Consider the following 22854-nt stretch of genomic DNA (forward strand, 5'->3'; position numbering starts at 1 on the left):
GAACTCAGGCAACAGGACATGCAGTGCTGGTGTCCCAAGCAGTGCCCCAACTGCCCTGCCAATGCCTGCCTCGGAGCCTTGTCAATGGAGTCTTTTTCATATTATTTATGTGACTAAAGAAAAATGGGTGTCTTTTAAAAATATATATCTTTATAAATATATCTATTTTATATATATAGGAAAGTTTATTTATTTATTTATTTTTTGACAGGCAGAGTGGACAGTGAGAGAGAGAGACAGAGAGAAAGGTCTTCCTTTGCCATTGGTTCACCCTCCAATGGCCGCCGCGGCTGGTGCGCTGTGGCCGGCGCACCGCGCTGATCCGATGGCAGGAGCCAGGTGCTTCTCCTGGTCTCCCATGGGGTGCAGGGCCCAAGCACTTGGGCCATCCTCCACTGCACTCCCTGGCCACAGCAGAGAGCTGGCCTGGAAGAGGGGCAACTGGGACAGAATCCGGCGCCCCGACCGGGACTAGAACCCGGTGTACCAGCACCACAAGGCGGAGCATTAGCCTAGTGAGCCACAGCACCGGCTGGAAAGTTGTATTTACTTAGAAGACAGTGTCACAGAAAGAGAGGGAGATGTGTTCCATCTGCTGGTTTACCTCTCAAATGTCTGCAACAGCCAGGTCTGGGCCGGGCTGAAACCAGGAGCCAGAAACTCTGTTTCAGGTGTCGACATGAGAAGCAGCCATCACCTGCTGGGTCAGAAGTGGAGGAACTGGGGTTCAGACTGAGCACTCCAACATGAGACGCAGATGTCCCAGTGGCGACTTAGCCATGGTGCCCAGTGCCTGCCCTCTCAGTGTTTGGGGAGAGTTCCAGCGCCGAGCCTTCCCAGCGCCTGGGTCTGTCAGCCTTGTTCACACCACGTACGTCATTGCACGGGTGTGCGCTGCTGGGTCCTCAGTGTGGGCAACGTTCGTTTCCTGCTGGGGTACTTTCTCGTGTTTTCCTTGGCCATTTGTACAAATCCTATTGTGTGGAGTATCTGTTCACATGGTTTGCTTGTTTTTATTATTTATTGCTGACTTGAGAGGCAGAGAGAGAGAGAGAGAGAGAGACTGACATAGAGAGTTCCTTTCTGCTGATTTGCTCCCCGTATGCCTGGGGCTGAGTCCAGGTTTCCCATGTGGGCGGCCATTGCCACCATCTCCCAGGGTCTGCATTACCAGAAACTGGAATGGGGAAGCAGAGATGGGAAGTGACCCCAGGTTTCCCCTTTTCTTTTTTCTTTTCCTTTCCCAGGCATTAGAAGAGAGCTGGATGGAAAGTGGAGCAGCCGGGACTTGAACCGGCGGCCATAAGGGATGCAGGCACTGTAGGCGGCAGCTTTACCCGCTACACCACAGCGCCAGAACCAACTCCAGGTTTTCTGGTGTGGGATGTGGACATATTCTTTTGCTCATTAAAATTTGTACTCAAACAATATATTTCACTTTGTGTTTCTATGGGGGTGCAAACTGTTGAAATCTTTACTTAATGCATACTAAACTGATCTTCTGTAAAAAAAAAAAAAAAGAAATTATCAACTCCCAACTTGACTCTCACTGGGATTAAACATGACAATAGGTCTGATCTGATTTCATCATCATTTAAAAAAAATCATCTATTATTTTTCACTTTATGTTTCTGTGTGGGAGCAAACTGTTGAAATCCTTAATGTATACTAAGCTGATCTTCTGTATATTAAGATAATCGAAAATGAATCTTGATGTGAATGGAAGGGGAGAGGGAGTGGGAAAGGGGAGGGTTGTGGGTGGGAGGGACGGTATGGGGGGGAAGCCATTGTAATCCATAAGTCGTACTTTGGAAATTTATATTCATTAAATAAAAGTTTAAAAAAATAAATAAAAATAATTTATTTAAGGGGCCACTGTTGTGTAGGTAGAGCTGCCTCCTGCAATACTGGCATCCTCTATGAGTGCCGGTTTGGTTCCCAGCTGCTCCACTTCTGACCCAGCTCCCTACTAAAGGACCTGGGGAAGCAGTGGAGGATGGCCCAAGTGCTAGGTGACCCTTAAGAAGCCTCTGGCTCCTGGCTGTTGCTGCCATTTGGGGCGTGAACCAGAGGATGGAGGATCTCTCTCTCTCTATATATAACTGCCTTTCAAGTAAATAAAACAAATAAAGCTTTAAAAATTTTATTTGAAAGGCAGAGAGACAGAGTTTTTTTTTCTATATTCTGATTCACTCCTTAAATGTTTGCCTCAGCCTGGGCTGGGCCATGCCCAAGCCAGGAGCCTGGAGCTCCATCCAGGTCTCTCATGGGTGGCAGGGACTCAAGCAGTTGAACTGTTACCTGCTGCTCCCTAGGGAGCGCCTTAGCCAAAAGGTGGAATTGAATTGGAGCTAGGACCTGAAGCAGCCACTCTAATATGGGATACAGGTGTCCAAGTGGTACCTCAACCATGTGTCAAACACCACCAACTTGTTCATTTTTACCTGGGTATTGCCTTTCTTTAAAAATGCTTACTAATTTATTTTCATCTACTTGAAGGAATACTGACAGAATGAGTGTGAGAGCGTGAGCGAGCAAGTGTGTGGGAGAGAGAGAGAGAACAATAGAGATCTGAGATACCTTCCATCCACTGGTTAATCCACTGGTTCACTGCCCAAATGCCCTCAACAGCTGGGGCCAGGCCAAATCCAGGAGCCAGAAATTCTGTCAGGGTCTCCTGCATTCATAGCCTGGGCCCCAGCCCCTGGGCCATTGCCTGCTGTGTCACAGGATGGATCAGCAGGAAGCTGACTCAGAATGGAGCAGCCAGAACTCCATTGGCATTCTGATACGGACGCCAGTGTGGCAAGCAGTGGCTTAATTGGTCCTGTCACGATGCCTGCCCGAGGGCACTGTCTTATTACTCAGTTATAAGAGTTTTTAGTAATATCTGGACACAAGTCCCTTTTCAACTATGTGTGTGAATATCTTCTCCCATTCTGTGGCTTGCTTTTTCATTTTCTTAGTATCTTTTTTAAAATTTTATTTAAATAAATTTAGAGGTAGAGACAGAGAGAGGTCTTCCAACCACTGGTTTGCTCCCTAAATGGCCACAATGACCTGGGCTAAGCTACTCCAAAGCCAGGAGCCAGGAGCTTCCTCCTGGTCTCCCACAAGGGTGCAGGGGCCCAAGGACTTGGACCATCCTCTGCTGCTTTCCCAGGTGCATTAGCAGGGAGCTGGATTGGAAGTGGCACAGCTGTGACTAGAATCGGCACCCTTATGGGATGCCGGTGCTGCAGGCGAGGACTTTAACCCGCTGTGCCGCAGCACCAACCCCATTTTCTTAGTATCTTCAGAAAAGCATGAGTCCTGAAGTTTTTTCTTTTATGGTTTGTTCTTTTTGTGTTCTATCTAAAACATCTTTTGCTCATTCCAAAGTCTACCCCCCAACACACTCTTTTTGAGAAGTTTCATTGTGCTATCTGCCGCATTTAGTTCTACAGTCTACTTCACGTAAGTTTTTGTGAACGGCCTGAGGTCAGAGTGAAGGCTCATTTCCCCCTTGCATGATTTGCCGTTGTTCTAGCACCATTTAGTAAGAAGACTGTCCTTTCTCCAGAGCATTGCCGTGTCACTTTGGGCTGGGCATCGTGGAACAGTGATCTAAGCTGCCACGTGGGGTGCCTGTATCCTATATCGGAGTGCTGGCTCCAGATCCACCTACTCAGCTTCTGGCCAGCTTCCTGCTGATGTGTCTTTGGAGGCACCAGAAGGTGACTCAGGTGCCTGGGTCCTTGCCACCTGCATAAGAGACTCAGACTGAGCTCCACTTCCTGGTTTGAGAGCATCTGGAACCAGTCGACAGATGATCGTCTCCCCCACCCCGCCTTGCTCTTCCTTTCAAGTAGATGAAAATCAATAACTCTCTCTCTATATATATATGATATAGAGTTATTTATTTTATATATTAAACATATTATATATTTATATACTATATAATATTATATAATATCATATATTAATATTACATAATATTATATTATACTATAATATATAATTATAGTATATATTGTACGTATTATATATTATATAATATATACTATATATTATACTATATAATTATATATAATATATATTCATATACTATATAAATTATATTACATTATATATAATATAATATAATTATATTATATAAACATAAATATATACTATAATATACTATAATATATATATATTATATATTATATATAATATAGTATATTATAATACATAAAATATATAATATGTATTACATAATATATCACACAAAACATATTACATAACTATATTATGATATATAATAAATACTATATTATATAATATAATAATATTACATATATTATATATTATATATTATATTGTTTACTATTATATATTATACAATACATATTATATAGTACATAGTATATATTACACATAATTAAATATTATGTCATATATAATAATATATTATATATTATGTAATATAATATATAATTATATATAATATATTATATAAACATATAAACATATAATATAATATTATTATATGTATTATATTATATTTTATATAATATATAATATCTATTATATTATATTAATATATATTATAATATATAATTACCTTTTTGCCTTTGTTAAAAGTCAGTTGTACATGTATGTTTAGAGTGTGTTTCTGTACTTTCTGTTGTGTTCCATTAACTGATACAACTATCATTATATCCTTGTGCCACTGCCTTGTTTGCCATAGCTTTATAGTACGTCTTGAGTTTCTGTACTGAAACCTTCCAATTTTATTCTTTGCAATAATTATTTTGGACTTTTGTTTCTTTCTAGTTCTATATAAATGCTACAACAAACGTACATATGGTTTCTGTTCATATTCTTTGTTTTTTTTTTTTAATCACTTATTATAAACATGATCTAGAAATTCCACCCTGAGACATTTTCATACAAAAATTTATCTGGGTCTTTCTCTTGCACCATATATGAAAGTTTACCCAAAGTGAATTCAGGACCAAAACATAAGCGCTCCAACTATAAAACTGCTGGAAGAAAACTTAAGGGAAAATCTTCATGACATTGGATTTGGCAATGACTTTTTGGCTAGAAGACCCAAAGCAGAGGCAGTCAAAGAGAAAACAGAAAAATGGCATGCATCAACCTTAAAAACTTATGTATATCCAAGGAGGAAAGCAACAGAGTGAAAAAGGCAACCACCCATATAGGATGCCGGCACTGCAGGCAGAGGTCTAACTTACTGTGCCATGGCGCCAACCCCACAACACATTTTTAATAGACTTCTTGAAAAGTCCCTGTGTCAGTGCAATTAGCAATAGTCTCTTAGTGGAATCATTTGGTTCCCCTATATGTAGAATCATGTCATCTACAAACAGGGATAATTTGACTTCCTCTTTTCCAATTTGGAACCCTTTGATTTCGTTTTCTTGCTTAATGGCTCTGGCTAAAACTTCCAAGATTATGCTGAATAGCAATGGTGAAAGTGGGCATCCTTGTCTGGTTCCATATCTTAGTGGGAATGCTTCCAACTTTTTCCCATTTAATATGATGCTGGCTATGCATTTGTCATAAATTGCCTAGATTGTATAGAGGAATGTTCAGGATATTGTATTTTGTTGATACTTTCTCTTCATCTATTGAGATAAGCATATGATTTTTATTCTTCAGTTTGTTGATGTGATGTATCAGATTTGTTGATTTTCATATGTTGAACCATTCTTGCATACCAGAGATAATTTCCACTTGGTCTGGTGAATGATCTTTCTGATGTGTTGTTGGAGTCAGTTAGCTAGTATTTTGTTAAGGATTTTTATATCTATGTTTGTCAGTGATATTGTTCTATAGCTCTCTTTCTTTGTTATATTTTTTTCTGATTTTGGAATTAAGGTGATACTGGCCTCATAGAAGGAGTTTGGGAGGATTATCTCCCTTTCAATTGTTTTGAATAGCTTGGGAAGAATTGGAATTAGTTCTTAAATATTCTGGTAGAATTCAGCAGTGAAGCCATCCAGTCTGGGGCTTTTCTTTGCTGGGAGGGTCTTTATTACTGATTCAATCTCTGTCTTGGTTATTGTCTGTTTAGGTTTTCTTTTTATTCAAAAAACATTTATTTATTTATTTGAAAGTCGGAGTTACACAGAGAGAGGAGAGGCAGAGAGAGAGAGAGAGGTCTTCTATCCACTGGTTCACTCCCCAGTTGGCTGCAACAGCTGGAGCTGTGTTGATCCGAAGCCAGGATATTCTTCCAGGTCTCCCACATGGATGCAGGGGCCCAAGGACTTGGGCCATCTTCTACTGTTTCCCCAGGCCATAACAGAGAGCTGGATTGGAAGTAAAGCATCTGGGACTTGAACTGGCACCCATATGGGATGCCAGTACTGCAGGCGCTGGCTTTACCCGCTACACCACAGCGCCAGCCCCTCCCTTATACATTTGAAAATCAAGTTTTTGTTGTTGTTGATGGCTGTGGGAGTTGCTTTGTATGCTTTTGTGGTACCATCAGTCAGCTGTAGCCTCAGAAGAAGACAGGAGACAGACTTAGGACAAATCAAAGGCTACTATATTCCTGGATCTTGGAGACAGGAAGAAAGGTGTGGCTCACAATGCAGGCCACCTGGGGGAACACTGTGCTGATCAGGAGGCAGAAGGCAGGACAGAGGGAAAAGCACTGGACCAGAGGTTCACGGAGGGGTCAGGAAAAAGGTAAAGTGAGACAAGATGAGCAGTGTGGGGTTGATCAGCTTGAGTGATTGTGGAAGGCTCTGGGCTATAGGAGTGGTGGTTAGCAGCCTCTTGGGGTGGTAGAGGAGACATTGTTCTAAATTGGTTAGTTTGTGTGTGAAAGGCATGCCAACACCATTGCTACCTGCAAGAACTGGCTAGCTAGAAAGTGTCTCCCAGTTAGAAGGGTTTTTTTAGATGTTGAAATATTTTAATCTACAGGAAAAATTATATATAAGTACTTTATGTATTCTGGATGTTATTTCCTGCAAGATAATAAGATCTATAAATATTTTCTCTTATCTTATGGATGCTCAGAAGATTTTCTTTTTTTTTTTAAAAAAGATTTATCTATTTATTTGAAAGGCAGAGTTAAAGAGAGAGAGAGGGAGAGGGAGATGGAGAGGGAGAGGGAGATGGAGAGGGAGAGGGAGAGAGATCATCCATCCTCTGGTTCATTCCCCAAATGTCTACAACAGCCTGAGCTGGGCTTCTGCTGAAGCCAGGAACCAGGAGCTTTATCCAGGTCTCCTACAAGGGTGGCAGAAGCCCAAGTACTTGAGTCATCCTCCACTGCTTTCTCAGGCGTGTTAGCAGGGAGCTGGGTTGGAGGTGGAGCAGCCAGGACTCGAACCGGAGTCCAGATGGGATGCTGATGTTGTAGGAGGCAGCTTTACCTGCTGGTCCCAAGATTCTCATTTTCATGAAGTCTAATTTATCTTTTCTTTTGTTGCCTGTGCTTTGGTCTCATATTTAAGAAAAATCATTGAAGTGGACATTTGGCCTAGGGATTAAGAGGCTCACATCCCATATTGAAATACCTGGGAGCAGAAGATGGCCCTAGTGCTTGAGCGCCAATGCCTGATTTCAGCTTCTTGCTGATTACCCTAGGAGTAGTTGAGTTCCTGCCACTCGTGTACAAGACCCGGATTGAGCTCCTGGCTCCCAGCTTCTTCCTGAGCCAGCCCCAGCTTCTGCGAGCAGCTGGGGAGTGAACCAGCAGATAGAAGATCAGTCTGTCTGTCTCTCTCTTTCTGTCTTGTTGCTTTTCAAATAAATAAAAATAAACTAATTTAAAAGAGTAAAAAAAAATCATTGCCAAGTCCAATATTATAAAACTTTTCCTCTATGTTTTCTTCTAGGAATTTTATAGTTTGGGTACTTACATTTAGGTCTTTGATTCATTCTAACATAAATCTTAACTTTTTAGAAAAGGTTTATTTGAAAGGTGGAGAGAAAGAGAGGGAGATAAGGGGGAAGAGAGAGAGAGAGAGAGAGAGAGAGAGAGAGAGAGAGAAATCCTTCATCTGTTAGTTCACTCCCCAAATGCCTGCAGCAGCTGAGACTAGGCCAGGCCAAAGCCAGGAGGCAGGAACTCCATCTGGGTGGCAGGGACCCAAGTGTTTGGGCCAGAGCCACTGTCTTCGCAGGTGTACTAGCAGGAAGCTGCATCAGAAGTGCTGTAACCAGCACTAGGATATGGGATATGCTGTCCTTAACCTGCTGTACCACAACCCCTGCCCCTTTGATTCATTTTGAGTTAACTTTACATATGGTTTAAGGTTGAACAACCTCATTGCTTTGAGTGTGCATATACAATTTTCCCAATGCCGCTTGTTGAAAAGACTGCCGATTTCCCATTGTGATGTCTTGGCACTCTTGTAGAAAAATCACTTAACCTCATATTGGGGTAGGAGGGTTATTTCTGGGCTCTCCATTCTATGTCCCTGATCTGTGTCTGTACACAGTAGCATTGTGGGAGCACTGTTAACTTCCTATGTGTTCTGAAGTCCGGATGTGTGAGACTTCGTTTTCAAGATTGTTTCACCTGCTTGGAAGTCCTTTGAAATTCCATACTAAGACAATGCTTTTCTACTTCTGAAAAAGGTGCCATGAGAATTTTGACAATGATTTCATTGACTCTGTGGCTAGTATAGATAGTATGGGCATTTTAACAAATTAAGCCTGCCAATGATCGACTATGAGATTAATTTCCTCTGGTTTGTGTCTTCATTCATTTTTGGTGTGCAAGTCTTTTGTCTCCTTGGTTATTTTTTTCCCTAAGTATGTTGTTACTTTTGATGCTGTTGTAAAAGGGATTAATTTCTTTTTCAGATATTTTATTGCTAGTTATAGAAATGCAACTCATTTTTATGTGCTGATTTTGTATTCTGCACCTTTGCTGAATTCCTTTATTAGACTAGGGAGGAGGACCCTTTGTAGTCTTCTACACATAGCACGCAGTATCACATCCTTTGCAAACAGATAATTTTACATCTCCCTCAATTCAGATGCCTTAGTTTTTTTTGTTCCCCCTTGCTTAACTGCTCTGTCTAGAATTTCTAATTCTATGTTAAGTTGCAATGATGAAAGGGGTGCATGCTTGTCTTGTTCTTAATCTTTTTTCCCCCAGTGTCGCTCCCCCTCTTCGTGGAGGAACGACACTAAGCCCTGCCTAGGCTTCATATCCGAGTCACGGCACCATCATGTCGCTCCCCCTCTTCGTGGAGGAACGACACATGACCCTGCGCTGTTCTTTCGTCTGTTCGGCCCTCCCCGGGTTTGCTGCTGGTTCTTCCCGGGTTGGCTACTGACCCTTCCACCTCCGTGGAAGGGCGGTTCCCCCTGGCCACTTTCCCCACTTCCGCAGGGGAGCGGCACACCGCCGGCCGGCTCTCTCGGGGGCTGCACAGGTGTTCCCTTAGATGTTCCCCTTAGATGTTCCTGGTGCATGCCGTCTCTCTCCTCCTTTATAGTCCTCTTCCACCAATCCCAACTCTGCTACCCACACGCCGAGTACGCTGCTCTCCTCCAATCAGGAGCAAGTCCTACAGTTTATTGGCTGAACTGGAGGCAGCTGTGTAGAAGCTGTTTTCTCCTCTCCCAGCGCCATATTGTGGGAGAGCAGATGCATAGAATAAGTCTTAATTCCAGTAACAGTATAGTCCGAGTTGCTCCCCACACCCCAGAAACCATTTATTTAAGCTGATTTGGGACAAGGAGAATGTAGTTCTGAATGCATAGATTGTGACTATAAGGACACATACTAGTGCTATTTCTTTTTCCTGCCATGTAAGCATTATTCTATATGTGTCTGTTCATAAGATACATTTTTCCCTCTAGGTGAGAAATACAATACTGGAAAGGTTAAATACTTGTAAATATTTCACTCAAACTCCCAAAAGCAAAGTGTACTGCCAGGGTAAGGAGGCCTCCACCGCAGGTGCAGGCCCACGTCTGAGGGGCTGGGGGGGTCTCCCAGCCGGGATCGTGACATCAGAGGACGCTGCCTATGGCAGCCCTGCCCCATGGCTGCTGGAAGCAGCACTGCGTCTTGGCTTTAAATGCTCCCTCTATCTACCCATCTTAAAATCCAATAAAACCCACCAGGTTATTTTAAACATATAACTCATTTCATTCCAAGACAGCATCCTGTTTACTAGTTAAGGTTTGGCTGTAAAGGAGGAGTTGACATTCACAGGCTTGCAGCTTTACACAGAAGCTTGGCTGAAATGAGACCACATAAAAATAGCTACCCCTAATAAACAGCCCAACCGCGTCCGTGTCTTTAAGAATTTCAATACGTCGTGCCAGCGAGCTTTAGGTAAGAATGTGCTAGGAAGCTTCCTTCACTATGACAGGCCATGATTTGCTATTCTTTTTTTTTTTTTAAGATTTATTTTTATCTATTTGAAAGATAGTTACAGAGAGAGGTAGAGACAGAGAGAGAGGTCTTCTATTCGCTGGTTCACTCCCCAGATGCCTGCAACGGCTGGAGCTGTGCTCATCCGAAGCCAGGAGCCAGGAGCTTCTTCCAGGTCTCCCACGCAGATGCAGGGGCCTAAGGACTTGGGTCATCTTCCACTGCTTTCCCAGGCCACAGCAGAGAGCTGGATCAGAAGTAGAGCAGCCGGGACTAGAACCGGCACCCATATGGGATGCCGGCGCTTCAGGCCAGGGCTTTACCCACTACGCCACAGCGCCAGCCCGATTTGCTATTCCTAAGATGGCAACATGGCCATCAGTTTTCAGGATTCCTGGGGAGCTCTACTTATTTTACATCCGTGAGAGCTGCTGCCATCACAGCCATGTCCAAGCCCAGAGGATAAACCCTCTGAGTCGTGATCTGCATTGTGGTCTATGTCCCTTCGTCGTCGTCCTCAGGGAAGTGTCTGTTCATGGTGTGTGTGGGGGGAGCTTGTGAGTGACTTCCTCCTCCAGGTACGCACTCTGCCCGGACACACACGCCTCCCTGTCTTCCGAGTTCAGGAGGCGCTGCAGGACCAGCTGAAGGCTGCTTTCTGATAGCAATGGTGTGTTCTGCAGGACTCTTTGGGGGAAATCTTCCAGACCGGGCGACGCTGGTCCACGCGCTGGCCACCGTTCCTGTTGAAGAACAGGTGCTTAGATGGATGTTCTGGCACTCGTACCAGCAGGGCATTGCTCTGCAGCCTCTGCCCCAGCCACACAAGCTCCTGGTATCTTCTTTGCACACAGGACACGATGAACTACGTGCTAGTCATGTGAATGCGGATCTCACAGGAAATGCAAGAACGCCGGAAGTCATTCTGCATCCTTGAGATTGTGGACCCAGGCACTTACGGGTTCCTCGACCTGCTGTTCTGGAAACATCTTCAGCACAGAACACAATCAGCCTCTCCGCAGGAGGGCTTTGTCCCGGGGAATGGCCTCTGAACATCCCCTGGCCATGCCAGAGCTTCTGTCCATAACACCTGCCAATTAACCCTCTTGTATTTGATCTTCAAGGCAAAAGCTTCCAGTCTTTCACCACTGAGTGTGATGTTAGCTGCGTGTGTGTGTGTGTGTGTGTGTGTGTGTGTGTGTCTGCGTCTGTGTAATACAAAAAGGCTTTGAAAAGTTTCATGGAGAATTCATATTATCTCTTAGTTATGTTTTTTTCCCATAAAAATTTTTTTAAAGATTTTTAAAATTTATTTGAGAGGCAGAGTTATAGACAGAGAGAGGGAGAGACAGAGAGAGAGAGGTCTTCCATCCACTGGCTCACTCCCCAAATGGCCACAATGTCCAGAGCTAGGCTGATCTGAAGCCAGGAGCCAGAAGCTTTTTCAGGGTCTCTCACGTGGGTACAGGGGTCCAAGTACCTGGGCCATCTTCTACTGCTTTCCCAGGCCACAACAGAGAGCTGTATGGGAAGCAGAGCAGCTGGGCCTCGAACTGGTGCTCATATGGGATGCCAGCACCGCAGACAGAGGCTTAGCCTACTACGCCATGGCACCATCCCCTCCATAAACCTTCTGAAGCCTCCTTGTATATAGTCTTTCTTATATTGAAGCCATTTCCTTCTATCCCTGCTTTGCTGACTGTCTTTATCATGAAAAGGTGTTGCATTTTGTTAATTTTTTCCCTACATCGATGGATGATATGATCATATGTTTTTTTTCCACTTCAGTCTCTTAATATGTGTACTTCTAAAAAAAGATTTATTTATTTATTTATTTGAAATGCAGAGTTAGAGGAAGAGAGAGAGAGAGAGAGAGAGAGAGAGAGAGAGAGGAGGAGGAGGAGGAGGAGGAGGAGGAGAGTGCTCTTCCATCCTCTGGTGCACTCCCCAGATGGCTGCAGTGACCTGGCCCAGTGACTTGCACCATTTTCTGTTTCTTTCCTCAGTGCATTAGCAGGGAGCCAAATCAGAAGAGGAGCAGCCAGGACTCACAATGCTCTAATATGGGATGGTGGCATTGGAGGCGGGGTTTAACCCTTTGCACCAAAATCCTGGTCCCCTGCAGTTTACTTTTTGAAGTTCCCTTGTATTCCTTCTGCCCTTTCTGAGTTCAGAAATAAGAAATAAAAGCAGACATCAGACAGGAAGAGCCCACAATGTCGTCATCACTGTGGACAAAAGCCAGGTCGGAAGTGGAGCAGCTGGAGCCAGTGTTGTGGTATAGCAGGTTAAGCTGCTGCCTGTGACAGTGGCATCTCAAATGGGCACTGGTCTGTGTCCTGCTGCCCCACTTAAAATCCAGTTCCTTGCAAATGGCCTGGGAAAAGCAGAGGATGATGGTCCAAGTCCTTGGGCCCCTGCACCCATGTGTGAGACCTGGAAGAAGCTCCTGGTTCCTGGCTCCTTGCTCCTGGCTCCTGGCTCCTGGCTCCCAGCTTCAGTAGGGCCCAGCCCAAGCTAGTGGGACCATTTGAGGAGTGAACCAGCAGATGAAAGATCTCTCTCTCTCTCTCTCTTTCTCTCTCTCTCTCTGAAATTCAGGCTTTCAAATAAATAAATAGAAATAGAATCTTTTAAAAAAGAAAAAAAAAAAAAAGGGAGTGGAGCAACCAGGACTCAAACTGTGGCTCTCAGATATTTTCTCTGTTGTAAAGTTCCTTATTAGTGAGAGGTCTGTTCAGATTGTATTTCTTCAGGATTAAGTCTTGCTAGGTTGTGTGTTTCTAGGAATTTGTCCATTTCAACTGGTATCACATTTGTTAATATATAATTTTTATAGTACTTTCTTTTTTTTAAAAAAAATATTTATTTATTTATTTGAGAATCAGAGGCAGAGAGAGAGAGAGAGAGAGAGAGAGAGAGGTCTTCCATCCTCTGGTTCACTCCCCAAGGGCTTGCTTTCCCAGGCTATAGCAGAGAGCTGGATCAGAAGTGGAGCAGCCGGGACTCGAACCGGCACCCATATGGGATGCCGTCACTTCAGGCAGCGGCTTAACCCACTACACCACAGTGCCAGCCCCAATATAGTACTTTCTTATAAATTGTATTACTTTTGTTTCTGCAGAACTTATAGCAATGTCTCTACTTTTTACCCATGATTTCAATAATTCAAATAATCTTTTAATTTCTTAGTCATTCTAGGTAAAAGTTTATCAATTTTATTGATGTTTTTGTTAAACTAACATTTGGTTTCACTGGTTTTCTCTGTTGTTTTTCTTTCCTTTCTGCTCTAATTGTTACTATTTCCTTCCTATGCCAGCTTTGGTTTAATTGGTTCTTCTTTACTGGTTCCTTAAGGTATAAAGGTAGGAGGCTGGTACTGTGGCATAACAGGTTAAGCCACTGCCTGCAGTGCCAGCATCCCATGTGGGCACTGGTTGGATTCCTGGCTGCTCAACTACCATCCAGCTCCCTGCTAATGCACCTGGGGAAGCAGCAGAAGATGGCCCAAGTGTCTGGGGCCCTGCAGCCCATGTGGGAAACCCAAATATAATTCCAGGCTCCTGGCTTTGGCCTGGCCCAGCCTCTGCTGCCTCTGCTGTTGTGGCCATTAGGAGAAAGAACCAGGGGATGACAAAATCTCTCTCTCTCTCTCTCTGTAACTCAGGCTATTTCAAATAAATAAATAAATCTTTAAAAGAAAAGTGTAAAGTTAAGTCATTGGTTTGAGATGTTTTCTTTCTTAACATTAGCACTTACAGCTACAGATTTCCCCCTGAGCACTGATTTTATGACAGCTCATGCGTCTTGGATGTGTTGTGTTTTAATTTTCTGTTGTGGAGTGGGTTGTTTGCACACCAGTTAGGTTGCCTGCATCCCATATCAGAGTGCCTGCTTGGAATCCTGGCTACTGCATTTCCTATCCAGCCTCCTGCCAATGCACGCCCTGGGAGGCAGCAGGAGGCTCCAACACTTGAGTGCCTGCCACCCACATGGGAGATCCAGGTGGACTCCAGGCTCCTGGCTCTGGCCTGGCTCTGTCTAGGTTGTACAGGCATTAGGGGGAGTGAATCATTGGACAGAAGATCTCTCTGACTCTCTGCTCTTCAAGTAAAATGAGACTAAATAAATCCAATTTAATTTACCTTGTGGCTTCCTCTTTATCCTGTTGGTTGTTTAGGAGTATGTTGCTTCGTTGCTACGTGTTTATGGATTTTCCAGTTTTCCTTTTGCTTTTGTTTGTTTCTTGCCATTGTGATCCGTAAAAATACGTGACATAATTCCATTCTTGTAGAATGCATTAGGCGTGTTTCTCCCCAGTCACATGGGTTTGTCCTGAGAACATTCCACATACATTGAGCAAACGAGTCTGCTGTTGTTACAGGGTGGGGCAGTGCTCTGAACACAACTCTCGGGTCTGGTTGATTTCCGTGTTCTTCTCCTCTCTGTTTCCTTATTGTTCTAGCAGCTTTTCCATTACTGAAAGTGGGATACTGCTTTGTTACAGCACTGTCTCTGTCTCTATGCAATTGTCAGTGCTTGCTTCATTTTAAAAATATTTATGTAGGGGCTGGTGCTGTGGCACGGAGGGTGGGGCCGCTGCTGGTAGTGCCTGCATCCCATGTGGGTGTTGGTTCAAGTCCCAGCTGCTCCACTCCACTTCCATTCCAGCTCTCTGCTGTGGCCTGGGAGAGCAGTGGAGGATGGCCCAAGTGCTTGGGCCCTGCAACCATGTGGGAGACCTGGAGGAGGCTCCTGGCTTAGGATCAGTACAGCTCTGGCCTTTGTGGCCATTTGGGGAATGAACCAGTGGATGGAAGACCTCTCTCTCTCTCTCTCTCTCTCTCTCTGCCTCTCTGTAACTCTGCCTGTCAAATAATCTTTTTAAAAATCTATTTATTTATTTATCTGACAGGCAGAGTGGCACAGAGAGAGGAGAGAAAATGAGAGAGAAAGAGAAAGAGAGAGAGAGAGAGAGATCTTCCATCTGTTGGCTCACTCCCCAGTTGATGGGAATGTAAATTAGTGCAACCACTGTGGAAAACAGGATGGAAGTTTCTTAAAACACAAGAAATAGACTCGCCATATGATCCAGCAAACCCACTACTGGGTACTGAATACGTGGTATCAAAGAGATGCCTGCACAACCATGTTTATGGCAGCACTGTTCACAACAGTGAAAATTTAGAACCAACCAAGGTGTCCATCATCAGACAAGTGGGTAAAGGAAATGTGCTATAGATACACCATGGACTATCATTCAGCTGTAAAAAAAGAATGAAATTCTACCATGTGCAGCAAAATGGATGCAACTGGAGAACATCATGTTGAGTGAAATAAGCCAGACCCAGAAAGACAAACACCACATGTTCTCCCTTATGCACGAGAGCTAAAATCAAAAAGAAAGAAAGAAGCCTGGGTGTATCTGTACTGCTACAAATATCGCTTTAGAAAATTTGTTCTGTACCCTTGTAAAACCAATGGTTAAGGATGTTATACTATTAGTTTTTTTTTTAATTTTTTTTTAATTTTTTTTTTAATTTTTTTGACAGGCAGAGTGGACAGTGAGAGAGAGAGACAGAGAGAAAGGTCTTCCTTTGCCGTTGGTTCACCCTCCAATGGCCGCCGCGGCCGGCGCGCTGCGGCCGGTGCACCGCGCTGATCCGATGGCAGGAGCCAGGAGCCAGGTGCTTCTCCTGGTCTCCCATGGGGTGCAGGGCCCAAGCACCTGGGCTATCCTCCACTGCACTCCCTGGCCACAGCAGAGGGCTGGCCTGGAAGAGGGGCAACCGGGACAGAATCCGGCGCCCCGACCAGGACTAGAACCCGGAGTGCCGGCGCCGCTAGGCGGAGGATTAGCCTAGTGAGCCGCGGCGCCGGCCTACTATTAGTTTTAATGATCTGTGATTCCTTTAAAATTTATGTGTATGGGTGAAAGAGTCATTTTTTTCCATTTAATTATTGTTTATAGCTATTGTCCAATCCACAATAAATCAGAGTGGTTTTGCTTTTTACTTGTTAAATTCCTTATTCAATGAAGTAGAAAGCCTTTTCACCGTAATTTAAATTTAAAATACATTATCTCGTGGCCGGCGCTGTGGCACAGTGGGTAAAGCCACTACCTGCAGTGCTGGCATCCCATGTGGACACCGGTTCGAGTCCCAGCTGCTCCACTTCTTTTTTTTTTTTTTTTTTTTTGACAGGCAGAGTGGACAATGAGAGAGAGAGAGAGAGAGAGACAGAGAGAAAGGTCTTCCTTTTCCGTTGGTTCACCCCGCAATGGCCGCTGTGGCTGGCACACCGCACTGATCCAAAGCCCGGAGCCAGGTGCTTCTCCTGGCCTCCCATGCAGGTGCAGGGCCCAAGCTCCTGGCTCCTGGCTTCAGATCGGCACAGCTCTGGCCGTTGCAGCCAACTGGGGAGTGAACCAGCGGATAGTAGACCTCTATCTCTCTCTGCCTCTGGCTCTCTGTAACTCTGCCTTTCAAATAAATAATCTTTTAAAAAAAAGTATATTATCTCAAAAACTAAAGAAAAAAAAGAAAGGGAGAAGAAAGAAGAGTGAGAGGGAAGGAATATCACTATGTTCTTAGAATTGTATGTACAAATCACATTGAATCTGTTAAAAATCAATTGAAATTTTTTAACTATATAAAATTTAAAAAATCCTACAGACTCTGCCTGGCACATTTGAATCTGTCTTTTGATGTAAAGTAACATAAATGCAGCTCTACAAATTTCCAAGTTTTTTTTTTTTATCTTGCTGTGAGAGCCTCTGTCGCAACTGTCGTGGACAGTTTTATTTACTGGTTTCTTTGGGAAGCTGAAAGGTAGCATTAAATGGGGTGGAAAAAATACCAAGTATATTTATAAAAGTGTGTCATTCTTTTTTTTTTTTTAAGATTTACTTTATTTATTTGAAAGAGTTACAGAGAGAGGTAGAGACAGAGAGAGGTCTTCCATCTGCTGGTTCAGTCCCCAGGTGGCCGCAACGGCCGGAGCTGTGCCGATCCAAAGCCAGGAGCCAGGAGCCAGGAGCCTGGAGCCTCTTTCAGGTCTCCAACATGGGTGCATGGGCCCGATGACTTGGGCCATCTTCTACTGCTTTCCCAGGCCATAGCAGAGAGCTGGATTGGAATAGGAGCAGCAGGGACTAGAACCGGTGCCCATATGGGATGCCGGCGCTTCAAGCCATAGCTTTAACCTGCTGCACCACAGCGCCGGCCCCAAAAGTGTGACTTTCTAACTGAGACATTACACTAGGCATGAAGAGAGAAGGAAAACAGGCAGTGACGCCAGGTGCCTGGTGCACCAACATTTATTTCCAGACGGGAGAATTCTGAGAGCTGTCCATTTCTTTTTAATTCAAAATTTTTCCAGGATCTAGTTTTTAGTCACAAACTTGATTTTGAAATATTTCTGTTGGTTATCATGATCAAGGATATTTGAAATTGCTTCTTGGTTGTGCCACACTCAGAGAGTGGGGGAAGAGTTCTTGGTTAACCATGGTTAAATATGCTTATATTAATAAAACATTGAAACTAAAAAAAAAAGGTAAATTTAGGCAGGCATTTAGTGTGGCAGTTAAGACTGCTTTTGGGATGCCTGCATCACATATCTGAGTGCCTGGGTTTTTGCTCCAGATCTGCTAACAAACAGAAATTTTTTAAACATAAATTTATTTGATGCAAAAAAAATTTTTGTAATTCATGCACAATTTTGTCACAGCACATATTTGCCATGAACTTTTTGAAGACTCCTCATATTGCTGTCAGTTTACTGAGAAGACTCAGCAAAGCTCAAAAATAAATGAAGCTGGGGCCGGCACCGTGGCACAGTGGGTTAATCCTCTGTGGCGCCGGCATCCCATATGGGTGCCAGTTCTAGTCCCGGCTGCTCCACTTCCAATCCAGCTTTCTGCTATGGCCTGGGAAAGCAGTAGAGGATGGCCCAAGTGCTTGGGCTCCTGTGCCCACATGGAAGACCCAGAAGAAGCTCCAGGCTCCTGGCTTTGGCATGGCCCAGCTCCAGCTACTGCAGCCATTTGGGGAGTGAACCAGCAGTTGGAAGACCTCTCCTTCTCTCTGTCTCTCCCTCTCACTGTCTGTAACTCTACCTCTCAAATGAATCAATAAAATCTTTTAAAAATTAATTACTTAATTAATTAAGCTAGTTCTGGGGCCCACCTTTTGGCATAGAGGGTTAATCCATGCCTGCATCACAGTCATCCAGTATTGGAATATAAGTTCAAGTCTGGATCCAGCTCCCTACTAATGAACCTGGGAAAGCAACTGAAGATGGTCCAAATGCTTTGGCCCCTGCCACCTATGAGACTGAGATGGAGTTCCAAACTCTTGACTTCAGCCTGGCCCAGATCTGGCTGCTGCAGCCAAGAGGGGAGTAAATCAACAGATGGAATGTGTGTGTGTGTGTGTGTGTGTCACTCTGCCTGTCAAATAAATAAATAAATTTTTTAAAAAGATTATTTATTTGACAGGCAGAGTTACAGAGAGGCAGAGAGAAAGAGAGAGAGAGAGAGAGAGAGGTCTTCCATCCACTGGTTCATTCCCCAAATGGCCACAAAGGCCAGAGCTGTACTGATCCTAAGCCAGGAGCCTCCTCCAGGTCTCCCACATGGTTGCAGGGCCCAAGCACTTGGGCCATCCTCCACTGCTCTCCCAGGCCACAGCAGAGAGCTGGAATGGAAGTGGAGTGGAGCAGCTGGGACTTGAACCAACACCCACATGGGATGCAGGCACTACCAGCAGCGGCCCCACCCTCCGTGCCACAGCACCAGCCCCTACATAAATATTTTTAAAATGAAGCAAGCACTGACAATTGCATAGAGACAGAGACAGTGCTGTAACAAAGCAGTATCCCACTTTCAGTAATGGAAAAGCTGCTAGAACAATAAGGAAACAGAGAGGAGAAGAACACGGAAATCAACCAGACCCGAGAGTTGTGTTCAGAGCACTGCCCCACCCTGTAACAACAGCAGACTCGTTTGCTCAATGTATGTGGAATGTTCTCAGGACAAACCCATGTGACTGGGGAGAAACACGCCTAATGCATTCTACAAGAATGGAATTATGTCACGTATTTTTACGGATCACAATGGCAAGAAACAAACAAAAGCAAAAGGAAAACTGGAAAATCCATAAACACGTAGCAACGAAGCAACATACTCCTAAACAACCAACAGGATAAAGAGGAAGCCACAAGGTAAATTAAATTGGATTTATTTAGTCTCATTTTACTTGAAAAGCAGAGAGTCAGAGAGATCTTCTGTCCAATGATTCACTCCCCCTAATGCCTGTACAACCTAGACAGAGCCAGGCCAGAGCCAGGAGCCTGGAGTCCACCTGGATCTCCCATGTGGGTGGCAGGCACTCAAGTGTTGGAGCCTCCTGCTGCCTCCCAGGGCGTGCATTGGCAGGAGGCTGGATAGGAAATGCAGTAGCCAGGATTCCAAGCAGGCACTCTGATATGGGATGCAGGCAACCTAACTGGTGTGCAAACAACCCACTCCACAACAGAAAATTAAAACACAACACATCCAAGATGAATGAGCTGTCATAAAATCAGTGCTCAGGGGGAAATCTGTATCTGTAAGTGCTAATGTTTGGATGAATGGGTCACTTTCTGGGGTTTTTTCCCCCGCGGTGAATATCTTAAACACTCTAGAATAGACGCATCGTCCTAGACTTACACTGGCCATTTCACTCCATACGTCCTCTGGGAGGCATCCACCATCCACAGGACCCATCTTTGTCCTTCTCACTCTCATGTAACCTCTGGGATGGGGTGGAGATCTTAGCATGCTGTGTCTGTTTGCAGAGAGGAAGCAGGCTGGCTCAGCAGTAAAGTCAGTGCCTCCTAAGTATTTTGATGACCTCACTCATGTTCACATGATCAGGTACAAGGAATTTGGTTCTATCCGGGACAGGAATCTGCTTCTCACCCTTGCATCCTTTTGTTATCATCAGGATTTTGGTAGGATGCTGCTCACCGATAAGGCAAACATCTCCTGCTTGTGCAAAGGTGCAGCCTGCTTGAGGGTGTTCTCCGCTGCACGGCAGGGCAGGCTGGGTGGTGGTGGGTGGAAGGCCCTGGCGGCTCTGGCACTGCAGGTGGCAGCTTTACCCTCTGCTCCACAGCACTGGGCCCAACCCTGCTCTCTTCTGGTTACTATTTGCATGTGTTGTCTTTTTCTAGCCTTGCACTGTTAACCTGTGAATTTCTTATAGACAGGATATAGTTGATCATGGATTATTTTTCTTTTTAAGATCCATTCTGCCTTTTGACTAGAGAACTTAATCCATTTACATTTAAAGTAAATACTGCTAGAGAAGAAATATTTTGCCATTTTGCTGTTTTCGGTGTGTCTTACAGCCTTCTGTCCCTCATTTCCACCATTACTGATTCTCATTGTGTTTGTTTAATTCATTCATTAATTGAATTTTATTTATTCTCACTTGTTATTTGAAAAGCAGAGAGAGATGAAGAGAGATCTCACATTCATTAGTTCACTGCCCAAATGTCCACAACAGCTCAGACTGGGCCAGATCAATGCCAGGAGACCACATCTCAGTCTGGGTCTCTCGCATGGACGGTCGGACCCTGAGAACCTGAGCCATCGCCTGCTGCCTCCTTGGTTGTGGGGGGTGGGCGTTAGTAGGACGCTGGATATCAGAAACATATTGGGAGCTTGAACCCAGGCACTCTAACATGGGATGTGGGCATCCCAAGCAGTGTCTTAACTACTGTACCAAATGCCTGACTACTAACAATCTGTTTTGTAATTTATTGGCTTATTTTATTTACTTGAGAGGCAGCAAGAGTGATAGAGAGAGGAGACTGAGAAATCTCCCCCTACTGGTTTACTTCTCTAATGCCCACAGCAGCTGGACGTAGGCTTGGCCAAAGCCTGGAGCCAGGAACTCAATCCAGGGACTCAACTACTTGAGATATCTGCTGCTTCCCAGGGAGCAGATTAGCAGGAAGTTACAATTAGGAGTGCAGCTGGGACTCGAACCCAGGCACTTTGAGATGGTGTTTCACTGTCCCAAACCATGTCTCTCTCATTTTTTTAAAAGATTTATTTTATTTATTTGAAAGACAGGGTTATCGAGAGGGGTAGAGCCAGAAAGAGAGACGTCTTCCATTCTGCTTGTTCACTCCCCAATGACCGCAATGGCCAGAGCTGAGCTGATTGGAAGCCAGGAGCCAGGAGCTTCTTCCAGGTCTCCCACACAGGTGCAGGGGCCCAAGGACTTGGGCCCTTCTCCACTGCTTTCCCAGGCCATAAGCAAAGAGCTGGATCGGAAGTGGAGCAGCCACCCATATAGGATGTCTGTGCTGCAGGCTGGGGCTTTAATCCGCTCTGCCAGAGTGCATGCCCCCAAACCAGGGCTTGACCACCAGGCCAAATACCTCCTCCTCTAACAATCTATTTTGAATTGATACAATTTAATTTCAGTCACATATAAAAATCCTAATTCTTTACCTGTACTGTCCTATCACTCCCACTTTATATAACTTATGTCATAAATTACAATTTTCCATATTGTGTGTCCATCAACACAGATTTATAATTCTTTTTATCCATTTGTATTTTATATTGTGCAGCAAATAAGAATTTCAAATTCTTAGTTGTGACTTTTCAAATAGACAGCTTTTTAAAAGGACATTTTCACGTATTCATTTTATTTATTTGAAAGACAGAGAAAGAGAAGGAGAGCTTCCATCTGCTGGTTCACTCCCCAAATGTTGGGACCTGGTCAGGATGAAGCCGGGAACTGGGGACTCAATCCAGGTCAACTACATGGGTGACAGGGACTCCACTTGGCACTGTATGCCTAGGCAGTCATACAGGTTAAAATTGATTAGGCTTGTGAGCTGGAAGACCACGCCTTTACCACGCCCCTATGTGACCTCATGCCCCTACCTGGCCACACCTGAGTGCTCACCGGCCAATCAGGTTAATTAACCACTCCCCTTTGGAAGTGGGTTAAAAGCCTGGGACACGGTGTGTCTGCCTTTCTGTTCCTTTCCCTGGCCTCTTGCCTGGAGGGGGCTGGCTGTAGCCCTGAGCCTCCAGGGCACGTGGCCTTTGGGCCACCCGCCCTAGGCTTCCTGGCCTAGATGCTCCTCCACGTGGCTGGTTCCTGGTGCTCGGTGCTCAGTATGAACCCAAATTTACCTCTCTCTGTCTGTTAAAGCTCTCACTCTCCAATTGCAGGGTCTTAGTCCACCCGTACGAGGATGGACTGGGTCCGAGGAAAGGCAAGGCGCCACTCGCCCGTTTCCCAGCCTCGAGAACCTGGAGACAATCAGACACAGCGAGAGCCAAGTCAAGCAGGGACTCATTTATTGCACGCATAACAAAGCCTTTGATAGCACAAAACTGCAGAGTTATTGCGGCAAGGCATAAGGACCAACCAATCACTTAAAAGATCATTTTATGGGGCGATTTTTACAGGACTAGCCACATGCCTGTATACGCGTCA

The 22854-nt window shown here is 44.6% G+C and overlaps 1 pseudogene; it reads right to left on the bottom strand.

The window, feature by feature from the left end:
* Positions 1-10295: 10295 nt before the first annotated feature.
* LOC100355587 (sorting nexin-10 pseudogene) lies at positions 10296-11439 on the bottom strand (annotated as a pseudogene).
* Between the last annotated feature and the right edge of the window lie 11415 nt (positions 11440-22854).

The sequence above is a fragment of the Oryctolagus cuniculus genome, chromosome 18, assembly GCF_964237555.1.
Source record: "Oryctolagus cuniculus chromosome 18, mOryCun1.1, whole genome shotgun sequence".
NCBI lineage: Eukaryota > Metazoa > Chordata > Mammalia > Lagomorpha > Leporidae > Oryctolagus > Oryctolagus cuniculus.